The sequence below is a fragment of the Protomyctophum bolini genome (genome assembly GCF_963924005.1).
Source record: "Protomyctophum bolini genome assembly, chromosome: 1".
NCBI lineage: Eukaryota > Metazoa > Chordata > Actinopteri > Myctophiformes > Myctophidae > Protomyctophum > Protomyctophum bolini.
The window spans coordinates 43798360-43816555 of NC_137862.1; the positions used below are offsets into that span (position 1 = coordinate 43798360).

At 41.4% G+C, this 18196-nt stretch overlaps 1 protein-coding gene across 1 annotated transcript in view; it reads right to left on the reverse strand.

Annotated features, from left to right (window-relative positions):
• Nucleotides 1-18196, reverse strand: part of LOC308320441 (MAM domain-containing glycosylphosphatidylinositol anchor protein 1-like) — a gene marked incomplete at both ends in the record, with an annotated part of 138569 nt that overhangs the window by 94801 nt on the left and 25572 nt on the right. The window lies entirely within an intron of this gene.

The following is an 18196-nucleotide window of genomic DNA, read 5'->3' on the forward strand; positions in this document are numbered from 1 at the left end:
AGTATATAATAAATTATAACGGTTGCGTACATCAGGTACCTGATGACGACTCATTGAATCTTCATCTTGCCATCTTACATATTGCCAGCTCCATTACGACCTGCTAGACTAGAACATCCCTTACCCCTTGGTTATGGCTGAGAATCTTTGAATGGGAAGCGCTGACCAGTGCGTCATACCCTTCCCCCCTTCCCCCAGCAGCTCCCACCTTGTGGCTCTTCAGATGACAGTAGTAGTGATGATGAGTGGAGCCAGTTTGGAGAATCAACAGATTCCGATGAAGAGTAGCTGCGGTCCATTTGTTCAATGAATTGACCTTTTTGACCGGTGAGATGACCTCTGTGTACTTAGAGTATTGAGGTTCTTTTTGAGGTCCTTGGTGGATAAGAGCCTCTCCAGAGCAGGACGCAGCGCAGTTACTTTATCTTCAACTATGTACATGTTGACCTTTTGACCTCTGAGATGACCTCTGTGTACTATTTTAGTTGTACTGGCATTAGCTTGAGCAGAGCTTTCATTTGAGCCTAATATGAATGGACCAGAGAGAGAGAGAGAGAGAGAGAGAGAGAGAGAGAGAGAGAGAGAGAGAGAGGCTGAAGTGTAATCTACAGAGAGTCCTTTTAGGAATGTACAACATTCACCGTTCGGGACTGAAAGGACCATATGGGCATATCGTTGGGCATATCGGCATATCGGCATATCGTTCAAATCGATAACCAGATCTCCATATACCCAATATGGACATATCTGATTTGTTTATGGTTATGTGTGAGTCATGGTGGTCATGGCTTATCTCTTTAGTTTAGTTTAACTTAAATACAAATTATATCAGTGTATATTGACTGGGACTAGACATGACTATCAGTCAACTAACTTCATAATGTGTTTGTATTAAAACATATTCTGAAATTCCCTGGTATAAATCAACAACACTGCTGGCTGCAGTTATATATAGTGCTCAGTGTGAATGGCCCTTTAGGCTGCTTGTGTGTGTGTGTGTGTGTGTGTGTGTGTGTGTGTGTGTGTGTGTGTGTGTGTGTGTGTGCGCGCGTGCATGCGTGCGTGCATGTGTGTGTCAAATCAGCGGCAAGGGTCAATGGGTCGTACTACAAACAGGCATACACACTCGGACGCATATTGGAGCGGTTTGGCACCACTCAAAAATTAATTATATCGTGTGTGGACATTCCACTTTTTTCTTCATTTAGTAATTTTTTGGATCCAGCACCATATTCTGAAACTGGGATGTGCATATTGTTTTCCTGCTTTAAATATATAGCTTATGCAATTTTTATTTCCATGTGGGTGGTGCATCAACCAAGTCAGGAGTTAACAGGGGGTGAGGAGGGGGCACATTTGAGTGAGGAGTCTGCTATAAACACAACAAGAGATATATAGCTAGATACGGTGTAGCTATAAACACAACATGAGATCACGACACTGCGGTATCGGTATTCAGTATCGGTATCGGCTAACACAGAAATTGAGGTATCGGGATCGGAAATCCCTAATAATTATGACACATTTTTAAATGTTGAACTCAATTAACTGAGCAGGAAGCAGGCTCCCTTTTCTTAATTAGGCTATTATATTATCATGTTATACCCTGAAAGGCTATTATTTGCTTTATTGATGGGTCTCCTTCCGTCTGAGATCCTTTTTTCTTTTGTTATGGCATTTTATATACATAGGTTAATTATCATCGCAAAACGCAGGTTAACTTAACATCATAAAATTTAAGTAAAAAAACAAACAAAAAAACAAAAAAAAGCTAAAACAATGTTCTGGGCAGATATTGCATAAATTATGTACAGTCTACAGTGACTCACAATAAATAATGTGAGTCATGCCATAACATCTTTTATTAAACAGTCTTATGTTACACTCAAGTGGTCATTTTGACACAGCCGGTCTCTGCAGGCAAGAACATGAAGTCATTCTAGCTAGAATGCTGGGTCCCTTTTGTGCCACAATGTAAAATGCCTCCTTTTAATAGACTGTAGACAAAGTACTATGACCAGTAACCTAAAGGGCGAGGTCACATGCACGCATCCGCCTGGGTAACGGCAGACTGCTGGGTGAGCGCTGGTGCTTTGGCATGGGCGTCCGAAGAGAAAGTACGGATGGGGAAGGATCAACATGACATGTCAGATCAGGTCCATATGGAGATCTAAGGATTTGAGGTCAGATGTAGAGTAGCCTAGCCAGCCTTCTTTCTGGTCTAGAGGGGTGTGCGCGCAAGGAGCAACCGCTGGAGAATATTGGTTCACTGATCTGAGCCCCCACCCCTCTGTTCGCTTTAATATAACTGATCAGCTTTGTTTTTTGCCATTTTTTAATCAATTGGATATGAATATAGATTATAATTATATTGTTTTTGTTTAGTTTAGTACCTGTATGCATGTTTTAGTTTTTTTTGTAAAGCAGTAGCTTAATGTACTGTAAGTAGTTATACCAAGTAATAAGTAATGTCATATTACTTTTATAAAAGCAATAATAAGTAACTAGTAACTAGCCTCCTTTAACCAAATCTTCTTGAGTAACTTCCCCAACACTCAGGTCCAGTTGGGTCTGGAGTTGTACATTCTTTTCTCCAGCGAGTCCCTCTCTCCCCTTTGCATCATCCATTAAAGAATGAACATCGTTGCCTGACAGTTCCTCCTGGATGAGGTCCAGTTTGTTTTGCCTACTCTTCTTAGTCAAAGCCTTCTTTTCCCCAGCTCGGCGCCGTCTCTCCTTTCCCCATTTCTCCTCATCCTTTAAGCATGAATTCCATGAAACATGTTTGGTCCTCAGTTCCTCCTCAGTGAGGTCCAGATGTTTCTGGAGTTCCTTGATTTTCTCAGCCAGATGTTTCTGGAGTTCCTTGATTTTCTCAGCCAATGACTCACTTTGTCCAACCAGTCCCTGTCTCTCCTTTTCCCATTTATCCTCCTCAATTAACCAATGAGTATTGTTTGCTCTCATTTCCTCCCGAGTGAGGTTCAGTTGGGTCTGCAGTTGTGCATTCTTGTAAGCCAAATCCTCCTTTTCTCCTGTTAATCCCTGTCTCTCCATTCCCCATTTCTCTTCCTCCATTATCAAATGTGTATCTTTGGTTCTCACTTCTTGCATGATGAGGTTTAAATGATTCTGTAGATGCTCATTATTCTTAACTATAGCCTCCATTTCTTCAGCTATACCCTGTTTCTCCTTCATCCATTTCCCCTGCTCCATGCTAAATGCCAGTAACCAGCGGTTCTCTTTGGTTCTCAGTTCTTCCTGGATATGGTCCTGGTTTTTCTGGAGTTCCCCATTCTTCATAGCCAAAGCCTCATTTTCATCAGCTAGACCCTCTCTCTCTTTACCCCATTTCTCCTCCTCTTTTAACAAATTAGTATTGTTTGTTCTCAGTTTTTCCTGGTAGAAGTTGATTTGCCTCTGGAATTGATCATTCTTCTTAGCGAAAACCTCATTTTCTCCAGATAGGGCGTTTATCTCCCCACCCCATTTCTCCTCCTCTATTAACCAAATAGCATTTTTGGTTCTGAGTTCTTCATGGGTGATGTCAAGTTTGTTGTGGAGTTGTCTCTTATTCTTAGCCAAAGCCTCTATTTCTCCAGCAAGTGTCTGTCTCTCCTTCTCCCATGTGTCTTGCTCAATCCTAAAGGCCAATAACCAACGGTTCTCTTTTGTGGCCATTTCTTCCTGGATGAGGCCCAGTTGGTTCTGGAGTTGCAGATTATTCTTAACCAAAGCTTCCCTTTCTCCATCTAGTCCCTGTTGGAATTTATCCCATTTTTCCTCCTCCTTTAACCAAAGTGCATTTTTGGTTCCCATGTGCTCCTGGGTGAGGTCTAGTTGATTCTGCAATTGCCCATTTGTATTATACAAGGCCTCCTTTTCTTCAACTAGTCGATGTCTCTCCTTCCCCCATTTCTCCTCCTCCATTAACCAATAAGCATCATTCATCCTCAATTCTTCCTGGGTAAGGTCCATTTGGTTTTGGAGTTGCCCATTCTTCCTAATCAAAGCCTCCTTTTCACCAGCTAGTTTCCTTCTCTCATTCCCCCATTTGTCCTCCTCCCTTAACCAGCATGCATCTTTGGTACTCTGTTGTTCCTGAGTGAGTTCCAGTTGGATCTGGAGTTGCATATTCATCTCGGCCAAAGCATCCCTTTCTCCAGCATGTCCCAGCCTCTCTTTGTCCCATTTTTCCTTCTCAGTTAACCAATGAGTATCATTGGTCCTCAGTTCATCCATAGTGAGGTCCAGCTGGTTCTGGAGTGTCCCATTATTCTTGGCCAAAGCCTTTATTTCGCCAGCTAGTTCCTGTCTCTCCTTCTCCAATTTGTCTTGCTCCATGTTAAAAGCCAGTGACCAATGGTTCTGTTTTGCTCTGAGATCTTCCTGGCTTCGGTCCAATTGGTTCTGGAGTTCCCCAAGTTTCTTAAGTAAAGTCTCCTTTTCTTCAGTTAGTTCATGACTCTGATTCCGCCATTTCTCCTCCATTAAACAATGAGCATTTTTCTTCCTCAGTTCTTCCTGGGTGAGGTGCATTTGGTTTTGAAGTTGACAAATCTTCTTAGTCAGTGTCTCCTTATCGTCAGCTAGTCCCTGTCTCTCCTTCTTCCATTTCTCGCCCTCCATTAACCAATGACAATCTTTGGTTCTCAGGTTTTCCTGGGTGAGCTCAAGTTGGTTCTTGAGTTGCCCATTCTTCTTAGCCAAAGCCTCCGTTTCTCCAGCAAGACATTGCATCTCCTTCCTCCACTTCTCCTCCTCCTTTAACCAAATGGCACATGTGTTTCTCATTTCTTCCTGGGTGAGGTCCAGGTGGTATTGGAGCTGCCCATGCTTCTTAGCGAATGCCTCCTTTTCCTCCTCCAGGCCCTGTTTCAACTTGTCCCAATTTTCCGTCTCCCTCATCCAAAGTGCAATTTTGTTTCTCAGTTCTTCCTGTGTGACATCTAGTTGATTCCGCAGTTTGCCATTGTCCTTATATAAGTCCCCCTTTTGTTCAGCTAGTCGCTGTCTTTCCTTCTCCAATTTCTCCTCCACCTTTAGCCAATGAGAATAATTTGTTCTAAGCTCTTCCTGTGTAAGGTCCAGTTGGTTCTGGAGTTGCCCTTTCATCTTTGCAAAAGACTCCTTTTCACCAGCTAGTTGTCGTCTCTCCTTCCCCCATTTCTCCTCCTCCCTTAACCACCATGTATCTTTGGTTTTTAGTTCATCCTTAGTGAGGTCCAGTTGGTTCTGGAGTTTCCCATTCTTCTTAGTCAAGGCTGTTATTTCATCAGCTAGTCCATGTCTCTCTTTCTGCCATGTGTCTTGCTCCATGCTAAATGCCAGTGACCAACGGTTCTCTTTTGTTTTCACTTCTTCTTGGTTGAGGTTCAGATGATTATGGAGTTCTCCATTTTTCTTAGCCAAAGCCTCATTTTCCCCAGCTAGTGCATGACTCTCCTTCCGCCATTTCTTTTCCACCATTAGCCAATGAGCACCTTTATTCCTCAGTTCTTCCTGGGTGGCGTCTATCTGGTTTTGGAGTTTTAAAATCTTCTCAGCCAACGCCTTCTTTTCTACAGCCAATCCCTGTATCTCCTTCCGCCATTTCTCCTCCTCCATTAACCAATGAGAATCTTTGGTCCTCAGTTTTTCCTGGGTGAGGTCCAGTTGACTTTGGAGTTTCTCATTCTTCTTAGCAAAAGCATCCGTTTCTCTAGTAAGATAATGTATATTCTTCTGCCATTTCTCCTCCCCAATTAACCAGTAAGAATCCTTGGTTTTCAGTTCTTCCTTGGTAAGGTCCAGGAGGTTTTGAAGTTGAACAATCTTCTTAACCAATGCCTCTTTTTCTACAGCTAGTCCCTGCCTCTCCTTCCCCCATTTGTCTTGCTCCATACTAAATGCCAGTAACCAGCGGTTCTCTTTTTCTCCCATTTCTCCCTGGATAAGGTCCCGTTGGTTCTGGAGATGCCTACTCCTCTCAGTCAAAGCCTCCTTTTCTTCAGCTAGTGTCTGTCTTCCCTTCCCCCATTCATCCTCCTCCGACAACCAACGTGTCTCTTTGTTCCTCAGTTCTTCCTGGGTGAGGTGAAGTTGGTTCTGGAGTTCTCTATTCTGCTCAACCAAAGTCTTATTTTCATCATCTAGTCGCAGTCTCTCCTTCCCCCATTTGTCTTCCTCCCTTAACCAACAAGTATCTTTGGTTTTCAGTTCTTCCTGGGTGAAGTCAAGTTGGTTCTGGAATTCTCTATTCTTCTTGACCAAAGCCTCCTTTTCTTCATCTAGTTGCAGTCTCTCCTTCCACCATTTTCCCTCCTTCCTTAACCAACAGGTCTCTTTGGTTTTCAGGTCTTCCTGGGTTTGTTCCAATTGGTTCTGGAGTTGTCCATTCTTCTTAGCTAAACAGTAATTTTCTCCAGCTAATCCGTGCCTCCCGTTCTCCAATTTCTCTTCCATTAACAAAATAGCATCTTTGTTTCGGAGTCCTTCCTGGGTGAGGTTCAGTTTGTTGGTTACATGAAGTTGCCTATTATTTTTAGTCAAAGCCTCTTTTTCTCCAGCTAGTTCCTGTCTCTCCTTCAGCAAATTCTGGAGTTCTCTATTGTCTTTTGACAGACTCTCTTTTAGGGCAGTGTTCTCCTTCTCTTTCTCGTTCAACAACCTTTGGATTTGTAGGAGTGTTTGTTCCATTGCCTGTAACTCAAACTCTTGAACGGTCTTGTCCATTGCCTCTTTCATTGCTCTCTCCTTCTCCATGGCTTTGACTCTTTGCTCTGCAGAGACTAATTTTACAGCTGACATATGCAGCTCTTCAGCCAATTTAGTTTTCTCCTCATCCCAAATCTGCTGCTGTGCAAGTATCTTTCCCTTGATAATGTCTGAATATGAATATTGTTGCATCACGTTGACATTTGACACTGCCATCTTTACTAGATCTGAGGTGCGAGTCTCAGGCAATGCCTGAAACTTGCATATTATTATATATTGCCTGACCGGTTTTCATCTGCCGTCTCTCATTGTCTGAATGAAAAATATCTTCTGCACCGCAAAGTGAAGCTTTCCAACTTTTCAATTATAATTTTAATATACTGAATCTTTACACTATATATGATATACAAGTTAGAATTGTATTTTGAGTCTAACATATAGGCTACATGTATACCTGGTAGAACAGCTAATTAACCTATTAGAATTACCATTGTTTGGTAAACTACTTAAATGTTGATATTCCCGTGGGGGTGACGTAGCAGAGATGTTACAAAAACCATTGTCCAAATATGGCCATCCAGGCATCTTATGAACAGGCATAACTACAGGCATGGTCTTAAAAACAGAAATCCATCCATCCCTACTGCTACTATGATCTTTGAGCAATTTGCACAAAACACGTACTGTAACATGTGAAAAGAGCCGGTTGAGGCCATTCATATTGTAAATCAGATTTCACAAAACACACAATTGCATTCATGTGACCACAAATAGTTTTTCTGGTTGAGCCAGACCTTTGGGAAATGGTCATGGGCTTTGCGTCTTATGCCGCATTTTGCGAAAACAGACTGCACAGTTAAGCCAGAACTGTTATTTTTTGTATATTCTTAGGTACTTTTATGTGAACACCCCAGACCGTTTTTAAGTTGCTCGATTCAGTGTTTAGATATTTCCTTTTACATGGAGAAAAACATCACACCCGTGTGAAGTGAGGGGCGCTAATATATTAAAGTCTAACTCATGTTGATTAGGTGATGTAATGGTGATGTAAAACAAACAGTGCAAACACAAACATTAAACGCCATTAACAATAAAGAGACAATATGACGTAAATGACACATTATGACGTACATTTTCCCTTCATTGTCAATGGCGTTTACAAAGCAAACATTGAACTAACTAGAACTACACTCTGTCGAGTGCCTACTTGCGTGTTGCACACAAGTAGTACTAGTGCACAAGCAGAGCGCAAAACTTTCAAATCTCAGCCTCTCTGTGAAATATTGGTTTCAATATTTAATTATTAGGTTTAGCTATGTGCTACGTACCTAGTCATTGGAGGTAAAAAATAATAGTATTTTGAAGTATGGTAAAAGTCTATAAAATAAATACACTCTCATCGGTTTAGAAGTGTCCAGGATCCACTTGTAGTTTATCAATGAAAAATAAAACATGGATGAAAAAAAGTTGAAAAAATATATGTTATCATGTATAGTATAATATTATTTATTTTAAACTTTCAATAACCTTGCTTTAATTTTACTTAATTTTGGATTATAGTTATATCAATACTAAATCATGGTCTGAGTAATAGGTGTCTCTAACTTCAATGTTTGTAATTGTATTTTCATATTTGTTAAAATATACATATACATTATGTGGATATGGCCGAAATGAGTGTTCTTCATGCAAAAATGGCCATAACATTTTTTCGCAATATTTCCGGCAATATTTCCTCTCAAATTTTGGATGGCTGGCTCCCCGGCTATATGCTCAATAATTCTAGTTTTCAATTCTCTTTTAGTTTTTCCAACATAGCAATACCCACAGGGGCACTTAAATAGTGTCTCCAGTGATCATAGCATTACAATTAATACAGTTTTAGCAAGGGAAAGTCCCTGAGGGTAAAGTGGACAAAAAGTGTTGAGGTTGTATAGTTATATCGATTTTTATTAATTTATCACTTAAAAAATCACAAAAATAGGGGGAGTGGAAAAAGCATTTCCTACTACAGGGTCACTGGACAGTATAATATTATGCCAATGCTTCTTAACTAACCTGTCTAATAGGTTTGGGAAATGGGAGAAAACGTGGTTGTCATTATACTGTAGGTGCACTTTTTGTAATAGAGGATGATTTAGGAGTGATGAGACTGGTTCTGTCCAGGGGCTTGACTTTATACATACTTTAATGTCTAGTTAAATGGGTTCATTATAATCTCTTGCTCTGAAATGATCGCACATTTCTGCAGACTGACTTTCAAACTCAGATTCAGTGTTCACTGTCTCTTAAGTCTCAACAGTACTGGCTGTATGGTAGCCTTCTCTTTAGACTAGACATGAGACATGAGACTCACTCAACAATACAAATGAATTTACGGCTGTTATCAAACAAACCTGGGCTTCCATAACATCTCATGCAGTGCCACAGGCTGATCACCTCCATGCCCGTTGATGAAATAATTTGTTCAAAAGTAGCCCAGACCAAGTATTGACTGCATACATTGATATACTTTTCAGATGGTCGACATTTCTCATTTAAAAAATATATAATTTTAGTGGTCTCGTAAAAAAATCTAATTTGTTGTGATAGGATTTTTTGATTTTCATGAGCTGTATGCCATAATCATCAAGATGTTGACGAAAAAAAGGTTTTAAATACTCCTATACTGTACAGCTGACTCCACTGTATTGGCCATCGAAAAGCTGCAACTCTCCTTTAACATGCTACAGCACTCTTAACACAAATACATGGTCTTCTCTAAATCTAAAAACACAAACTTCTCTAATCTCCTCATCAGTCCACCACCAGTGGATCAATAGAAACCTAGTCACATTTGAACTCGCTCCAGTGATTGGCTATGCCTTCTGGCTCCTTTTGCCAACTCTGAGCTGGGAAAGGCTGCTTTCAGTATTGGTGCACCCAATTCTTGGAATCTTTTACAACAAGAACTTAAACTGAACAACCTAGCATCATTTGGCCATTTTAGGAACATACTTAATAATTGTGTATTACCTGTATGTAACTGTTTTTAACTGATAGCCATAACCGTTTAAATTGTTTGTTCTAAATGTGTTATATTGTTTTCTTTGATTTGTTTGATGTTGATGTTGGCATAATTGTAAATGAGGGTCTCCCTCAATTGATTCTCAGAGAATTTAAATAAAGGTTGAATGAATGTTGGGGCAGATGAAACGATGCAGTCTACCATTCATTGTCAATGGAAGCCAGCGACATGACGTTGCAAAGGAGCAACGATGCATGTGGCTGCTCCACATCAACTCACAACGTGTTTTGCATCATTTCAACTACCCGTGTGAACGCACCAGCAGGAACGCACTGAAAGCCTGGTGAAGTGAGGTTAGGAACGCACAGAGGCAAGCAGTGTTTTTTGTACAGTACGTGCGAGTAGGTGATGTCCCCATGTAAACAAATAAAGCCATACATTAACATTTTATGGCTGAGGGTTGTTGGACTTGTGGGGATGAGCAACAACAACAATGATGCAACAACGGACTGCATGGCAGCCCACTGAGCCCAGTATCTATTGCTGTCTGGGGAGGAGCTTTGGCCCCCCACCAAAGCTGTGGGTAGGGGAATCCATTATGTGATAAAAAAAAGTTGATGTCAAACACTTTCAATGACCACTTCAAAATTGCTGGGCACATTGATGCACAAAATGGTGTCCCCAATGAGAGAGATAGCTTGCTATTCCAGAAAGGCAAAACGAACGTTCATAAACCAGCTCTGCTGTGCTTCACACTGCAGCTGGTAAAAAAAGACCATGTGTGCAGGTTGAGGAAAAAAGGAAGGGTTTCATAGAGAGGTATAGAAAGAGAATTAACCCATTTGTTTGTTTTAAAAGGGGCTAGTACCAGACCGTTGTTCTCACTCACTCTAGTATTGTGGCTGTGGGTGTCCCTCACTTTTTATTGTAGTTAGTCAGGTATGCGGGTAGTGGGTACTGAGGGCGTAGAGAGGATACAGCTGCATTTACAATTTTAAATGTCAATCCCAATTTAAATTGCTTGACTGTCTTCTAACCGAGGCTTCTATGAGAGGCGGGTGATTATTTTGGACGTGCAGAGAAGTTGAGGGGCGTTGACACAAGCGGGCACTGTCCCTTTAAATTGTCGCAGGTGTACTCGTTTCGTGCACATGCCCACGGGCAGCTAGAGCTGGATTGTGGTCAGCATTTCTCACGCTGCACAGTCGCTGATCCAGGCGAAAACGCCTGCGCCACTCGCTCCCTGTCTGAAATGGCCTTTAATATTGTAGTTAATCTATTAATCGAGAAGCAGGGTTTATTTTCGATTGATGCCATTAACCCTCTATTATACTTCATTGTACAATGGTAGCGTAAAATTGCCAATTTACCTATTGATAGGTCTATCTAAGTCCATTGAATGCTTTACAACTGGGTGGAAACAAATAGGAAATAAAAATGGAATATAAGCTTCACAGAACCAAAGCAGTCGGTGTAGGTTCATGCTAATTTTCTCTGGTGTCCAATGCAATGAATTTATATTCCCCCTGACGTATAGATGGAGATCTCTGAGCATCTAGCTAAGCAAGACTATAAACAATGAGGTTCTTGGTCTCTCAATTAACCTGTGGCTGTGGCACAAAACAACTCAAAACAAATATATGTTTAAGGCCCTGAACACTCATGCATGTTATTTCAGTTTCTCTGGCTAATAGAGTGCATGCTTAAAGTGGATGGCACATCGAGTGGCAAAGCAACATGCAAAGTGAGTATAAAAATTGTTTAACGTTGTTTAATGCAATCAGATTGGACTTTTCTCTTTGGATGTATAGGCTATCAAGGCCAGAAAGTAGTTTTTTGCCACTCAGTGGGCATTCCTGCATAACTTCCGGTTAACTCTTAAGGGCAGGCAAAATGACCTTGTTGCCATTCTTATTGGCCACATATTTTTGTATCATCATACAATTGTTGTGTAATCAACCAGAGATAGGGCCATGTCCACAGAAAGCATCGTATTTATTGTACATTATATTGTCCATCGGATGTCCAGAGCGATACACACACTGAGGGTGAATTTACCGCAGTGAATTGTTTAGGGCCTTTAATCTATTGTTGTGACTAGGATGCATGCTGAAACTGTGTTTGTGCGTCTTGCTGGTAGGTCATCTTACAGAAGGTCATGGGGAATGGAGAGAGGGGTTTAGGAAGGTCAGATGGATGGAGGACGGCTGAGGGCAGGAAGGAGTGAGCCACAGTTTGTTCATTCCTCTTCTTTAATCAATTGTCTGGAGTGAATTCAGGTAGCGCCTTGGTCAGACTGTCTTCTTTATCACATGATTTTCTCCATCCCACACGTGTTTTGTTCTCCATGTTGACTTCCATTCAGCCCTACACATGCGTTTAAAAGATTGATCTCTGCATTTGGTCAAATGATATCTCAATGACACCTTTGAAATGTGCTGCAGGTCATGCAAGGATTCTATATTGGTTCTGATTTTGCCCTGGGAGACATGTTTAAAGTTTCCACTTGATTTGACATTTGATTTGAAATCTACAAGCAAGAAGTAGGTCAACTGTGACTTAAATGGTGCTACACCACTGAAAGACAACATACATAGACCTAAATTAATTCATACAAAATGTAAAATAAGAAATAAGAAAAAAAATGTGTTTCTTATTTTGACCAGGCTGCGGTCATTATGTGGGGGCTGTGTCCACGGAAAGTGTTTTTGAGCTGTCAGTGCCTGTCTGCCAGGCATTGGTAAAAGCGCACTCTTCTTCCCAGCATCACGATGCAGTGCATACGTTGGCTAGACATACTTACAGTCCGACAGGAATTAGTTCGACAACACTGTCGCTGCTGACATGCACTGCCGGTTACAACTAACCCATGCTTGGTGTGCTATATAAATATTGTAAATGGATGACTTTAGCTTCATTGACTTATCATAAAAAATGCAGTTCTGTCTCTCTGTGTAAAGTATTCAAAAGGCCCACCAGAGGACTTCTGGTAATTCAAGCCTATATAAGTGATGTGGCAATCAATTATTCTGGACTCACTACTGTCTTTACATCACTCTTGCCTGAACCAATCAAGAATGTGCATGCACATGCATGTATGCACGCACACACACACACACACACACACACACACACACACACACACACACGTGGAACATGTGACCATACCTGTGTGCCGGTTTAGAAAAGGCCAGTCTATAGAATTCCCATGTATTAGACAATGTTTTGCCTCGTACATAATTTCTTTATTTGAAAAGGAAAAAAAATAATGTATTTAAGTTTATTTATTTTTATATTTATTTCTATGGACACCACGCATCACATGTGTGTGCCACGTGCGGACAAGCATAATGACCGACATTTTTACCTTCATGGTCAAGGTTGCCCCAAGATCGAAAAGCGTGGTTTTCTCCAGGACCAACCAACAAGTCACATTGTTTCTCAGTTCATCCTTCGTGAGATCAAGTCAGTTAGTTCAGGAGTTGCGCATTCTCCTCAACCAAAGCCTCATTTTCTTGAGCGATTCCCTGTCTCTCTCCTTCGCCCATTTGAGCCATTTCTCCTTCACCATTAGTCAAAGAGTATCTTTGGTCCCCAGTTTTTCCTGGGTGAGGTCCAGTTGTTTTTGGAGTTGTACATTGTCTCCAGCTAGTTCCTGTCTCATATCCTGTCTCATCTTTCCCCATTTCTCCTCCTCCTTCAACCAGGTTTTGCTTGTTCCTCAGTTCTTTCAGGAAGTCAAGCAATTTATAACGAAGTTGCCCATTTGTATTAGCCAAAGCATCAATTACTTCAGCTATTACATGTCTCTCGTTACCCTGTGTCTCCTCCATTAATGAATTAACATCTTGGGTCCTGAATTCTCTCAGGTCATTATGCAGTTTCCCATTCTTCTTCAAAGCCTCAGCTAGTCCCTGTCGCTCCTTCCCCCATTTATCCTGCTCAGTTAACCATTGATGTTTAGACCTTTCTTCCTGGTGAGGTGGTTCTTCCTGGGTGAGGTGGGTGAGATCAAGATGGTTCTGGACTTGCACATTGTTAACCAAAGCATCATTTTCTTCAGGTAGTCCCTGTCTCTCTGTGCCCCATTTTTCCTCCTCGATTGACCAAAAAGCACTCATGTTCTTCAGTTCGTCCTGGGTGAGGTCCAATTGTTTCTGCAATAGCTCATTGTTCTTAATTAAACCCTCCATTTCTACAGTTATACGCTGTGTCTTAATCTGCCATTTCTCTTCCTCCCTTAACCAATGATTATCTTTTTTACCAATTTCTTCCTGGATGATGACCAATTGGTTTTGGAGTTGGTCCTTTGTCTTAACCAATGACTCATTTTCTCCAGCTAGTCCCTGTTTCTCCTTCTCCCATTTCTCCTCCTCTGTTAACCAAATAACCGTTTTGGATCTCAGTTCCATCTGAGTGCGGTCCAGTTGGTTCTGCAGTTGTCCATTCTTCTTAAGCAATGCCTCCTTTTCTCCAGTTAGTCCCTGTCTCTCCTTCTCCCATTTCTCCTGCTCCATTAACCAAAGAGCATGTTTGGCTCTTAGTTCTTCCTGGGTGAGGTCCAGTTGGTTCTGCAGTTGCTCATCCAATGCATTCCTTTCTTCGGCTAGACCCCGTCTCTCCTTCCCCCATTTCTCTGCCTCCGCTAACCAAACAAAGTTTTTGCACATCAGTTCTTCCTGGGTGAGGTCTAATTGATTCTGGAGTTGCCCATTCTTCTTGGCCAATATCTCAATTTCTCCAGCTAGTCCATGTCTCTCCTTTCCCCATTTCTCCGCCTCCATTAACCAAAGATCATTTTTTAATCTCAGTTCTTCCTGGGTGAGGTCCAGTTGACCCTGGAGTTGCCCATTCTTTTTAGCCAAAACCTCCTTTTCATCAGATAGCCCCTGTCTCTCTCTGCTCCATTTCTCCTCCTCAATTAACCAGAAAGAATGAGTCGTCCGCAGTTCTTTCAGGGTGAGGTCCAGTTGATTCTGTAGTTCCCCATTCTTCTCAGCTAATGTCTCCTTTACTCTAGCTAGTCCCTGTCTCTCTTTCCCCCATTTCTCCTTCTCCATTAACAAATTAATGTCTTTTGTTTTCATTTCTTCCCAGGTGAGGTTCAATTGGTTCCGAATGTTCTCATTTCTTTTTGCCAAAGCATCCTTTTCTCTCACAAGTCTCTGCCTTTCCTCCCTGTATTTATCTTCGTCCCTTAACCAATGAGTCTCTCTGGTTCTCAGTTCTTCCTCGATGAGCTTCACCTGGTTATGGAGTTGATAGTTTTCTCTAGCTAGTTCCTGTCTCTTTGTTTCCCATTTATCCTGCTCCATTAAGCAAAACACATCTTTAGCCCTCAGTTCTTCCTGGTTGAGGTCTATTTGGATCTGCATTTGCTCATTCTTCTGAATCAAAGCAATCTTTTCTCCAGCTAGTCCCTGTCTCTCTTTCTCCTTCTCCAATAACACACATGTCAATTCTTTCTGGGTGTGGTTTAGCTTTCTCTGCATATCCCCATTCTGCTTTACCAAAGACTCATTTTCCTCAGCTAGTCCCCGTCTCTCCTTCCCCCAATTCCTCTCCTCTACTAACCAAATATCATTTTTGGCTCTCAGTTCTTCTTGGGTGTGGTCCAGTTGTTTCTGGAGTTTGTCATTTTTTTTGTCCAATACCTCCTTTTCTCCAACTAATTCCTTTCTGTCATTCCCCAATTTAGCTGTCTCCATTATCCAAAGATTCTCTTTGGTTTTCAGTTCTTGCTGGATGAGGTCAAATTTGTTCTGCAGTTTCCCAATATTCTTAAACAAAGTGTCATTGTCTCCCATTAGACTCTGTCTCTTCTTGTCCCATTTGTCCTGCTCCATTAACCAATGAGCATGTTTGGTATTCAGTTCTTCTTGGGTGAGGTCCAGTTGATTCTGCAATTGTCCATAGTTCTCAACCAAAGCTTCATTTTCTCCAGCTATTCTCTGTCTCTCCTTTCCCCATTTCTCTTCACTCTTTAATGATGAAACATGTTTGGTCCTCACTTCTTCCTGGGTATGGTCCAGTTGGTTCTGGAGTTCTACATTTTTCTCAGCCAATATCTCCATTTCCCCAGCTAGTGCCTGTCTCTCCTTACCCCACTTCTCTTCCTTCTTTAACCATGATACATATTTGGTCCTCAGTTCCTCCTTGGTGAGGTCCAGTTGGTTCTGTATTTCGCTATTCTTGTCATCTAATACCTCCTTTTCTACAGCTAGTGCCTGTCTCTCTTTTACCAATTTATTTTCCTCTAATAACCAAAGAGCAGTTCTGGATCTCAGTTCTTCCTGGGTGAGGTCCAGTTGGTTCTGCAGTTTCTCATATTTCTTCTCCAATGCCTCCTTTTCTGCAACAAATGCCTCCTTTTCTGCAACAAGCCCCTTTTTCTCCTTCCCCCATTTCTCCTCCTGCATTAACCAAAGAGCATTTTTCGATCTCAGTTGGTTCTGCAGTTGCTCAACCTCCTTATACAACACCTCTTTTTCCCCAGCCAATACCTGTCTCTCGTCCTTCCAATCGCTCTTCCAATCGCTCTTCTCCTTTAGAAAACTAAGATGTTTTTTTCTCAATTCTTCCTTGGTGAGATCCAGTTGGCTCTGCAGTTTCTCATATTTCTTCTCCAATGCCTCCTTTTCTGCAACAAATGCCTCCTTTTCTGCAACAAGTCTCCTTTTCTCCTTCCCCCATTTCTCCTCCCTTAACCTAAAATCATGTTTGGATCTCATCTTATCCTGAGTGAGTTCTAGTTGGTTCTGCAGTTGCCCATTCTTTTGATCTAACTTCTCCTGCAGTTGGATCTGGAGTTCCTCGCTCTTTTTAGCCAAAGCCTCCTTTTCTCCAGCTAGTACCTTTCTTTCCTCACACCATTGTTTATTGACTACCGACATGTGCTCTTCTTGGGCAGTGATCACTTTATCCTTCTCATCCACCAGCTTTTGGATTTGTAGGAGTGTTTTTTCCAATGCCTCGAACTCGTACTCTTTGAAGGTCTTTTGTGTTGCCTGGTACACTTTCAATGTGCTCTCTTCCTCCATGGCTTTAATCCTCTGCTCTGCTGTAAATAACTTTTCAGCAGACATCTGTAGCTCTTCGACCAGTCTTTTCTCCTTATTCCAGCCCATCTGCTGTGGTGGAAGTAGTATATGTTCCATGTTATCGGAATGGTGTTGCATCGAGATGTTATTTGAATTAAACATCTTTACTCGTTCTGCGAGGTCTCTTGTTGTCTGCAACTTGTACGCGGTTGCTGCTGTCTCATATTCTGAATAGCATGTCACTTAAACTGTGCAACGCAAAGTGAAACATCTAAACTATATATTGCCCGTTACACAATGCAGAACCAAACTCTATTAAATAAATTCTACACATGCATTTTACTATGCAAATTAAATTTACTTTAGATATCTGTATGCTAATTAACTATGAATGTTAGTGTTTCACAAACAAGCTTTTGGTAAGCTTTGCTTCCTCCAAATATGTTCCGATAATTGCTGTTAAACACTTATATTCCATGGGGCGTGACGTAACAAAAATGTGAATAAATTAATGCCCATGTATGGACTTCCAGGCAGCCTATAGTGATGCTTTTAAGTATTCACTTATTGAGGGGCGCGCCGCTAGCCCCTCCTATATTCAGCGATTAGTGTAGATTTCCGTCCTACACAAACATTAAATTCCCATTGACAATGAATGGAGAATTTTACATCATAGTGTCTGAGCAATTCGGCTTAGTGTCTATTTTTTTCCGGGTGGATGCTTTTGTTTAGACATACCATTGGTCCGATATCTCAAACCCTCACCCTAACCCTAACCTCCCACGGGGCAGCACACCTAAACCTAACCTTAACCCTCTCCCAACCCTTAACGCACCCCTCACCAATCTTAATCCTGTCGTCTTAACTCACCCCTCACCAACCTTAATCCGGTCATTTTAACGCATCCCTCACCAACCTTAATCCAGTCGGACCAATGCTATGTCTAACCAATGCTATGGCCCTCATTTATCAATCGAGTGTAAAATCTGCCACAGATTCGAGTGCAGGTTTCGTAGTACACCCACGTCGCCACAGCATTTATAAAGTGATCGCAAACAGCTGATCCTTCCTTAATTTCGTTCTGACGTTAATAAATGTGACGGCTGAAATCTATCTGGCACGCCCTATGAAATCAAGCCTCGCCCTCGTTTTTGCTACATGAACAACTGCTATACGACCAGCTTTTTTAAAATAATATCACAGTGATGCCGCATCACTGCATGCTCTCCAAAATCATCTCACAAGTGCGATCGCATAACAAGGCCAGTAAAGCACTGTTTGATTAAGCACAAACTAATAAATGTTTAAACATGTTATATTGTTTTTAATTGCGCAATTTTAATTACTTGTAAAGTTGGAAATCTCTGTATGTATAAACATACCGTTTTATATTAACATTTTAGGAGTGAAAACATATGTTTAGATGACTGTGACAGCGTGTCAGCAGTTCAGA